The sequence below is a fragment of the Adiantum capillus-veneris genome, unplaced genomic scaffold, assembly GCF_014529385.1.
Source record: "Adiantum capillus-veneris isolate H3 unplaced genomic scaffold, ASM1452938v2 Hic_scaffold_832, whole genome shotgun sequence".
Classification (NCBI taxonomy): Eukaryota; Viridiplantae; Streptophyta; class Polypodiopsida; order Polypodiales; family Pteridaceae; genus Adiantum; species Adiantum capillus-veneris.
In genome coordinates this window covers 31,584-32,500 of record NW_028221811.1, presented here as the reverse complement: position 1 = coordinate 32,500, position 917 = coordinate 31,584, and positions in this window count along the sequence as shown.

Here is a 917-nt window from a genome sequence, read left to right as displayed (position 1 = left end):
ACCACAAGTGAAGACACTGAGAAAAAAGTGTTTTTCATTGAACGGAAGAAAAGACACTTTTTTCCACTTCTCTCTCTATTCTTTCACTTACTTTTTCCATTCATTTTCCTTAAAAAAGAAATCTCTCCCACTCTCTCACGTTTTTAGATACCTTCCATGAGAACTCACAAAATCAAGTTGCCAACCAACCTCTCATGTGAACTAGCTCCTAGTCTACTTAAAGAAATCCACTTAAAGACTATGTATACAAAGGGAAAGGTGTTCCACTTGCCCTTAGGGTAGGTAGCCAAAACTACTTTTTCATTAGTTTTGACAGGAATTTGCAAAGATCCCCTTTCCAGTTTGAAGGAAAAGTAGAGGGCTTTGCATGGCTTTGAAGGCAAAAAAAGACGCCAGATGACACGTGGAGGAGAGAAATGAAAAAACAAGGAAAGATCTTTTCTGATGTGGAAAGGGTACGCATTGTCTGCCTCTTTCTCAATCCTCGTCTCACTTGTTGCGTGTGAAGGAGGTTTGTTCCTATGCATCTGTCAGGTCAAAGGCGACAGAGATAGAGGGAGAGTTTTCCCTCTCAAATGTTGGCACAAAAACCAGATGGAGAGAGAGAGAGAGAGAGAGAGAGAGAGAGAGAGAGAGCAATTTTCCTGCTCACATAGACAAGGCGAGCTCGCAGGGACAAAGGGAGGTGGCAGGCGATAGCAACACTCCTGACCTATGAGTGCCAAGGCGGAGGGTCGGAGGAAGACATCGGGTCCGTGGTGGTGCATGACAGAGGGAGAGCACAGAATCCGCTGCCATGGACGTGCCTGCCTCGGACAGTATTGCAACAAATGCAGGAGATGTCGCGATTGAAGCTGCAAGTCATGGAGGAACTAAGGGGCGCAGGCGGGGCGAAATGGCCAGAAGCTTGAATATTG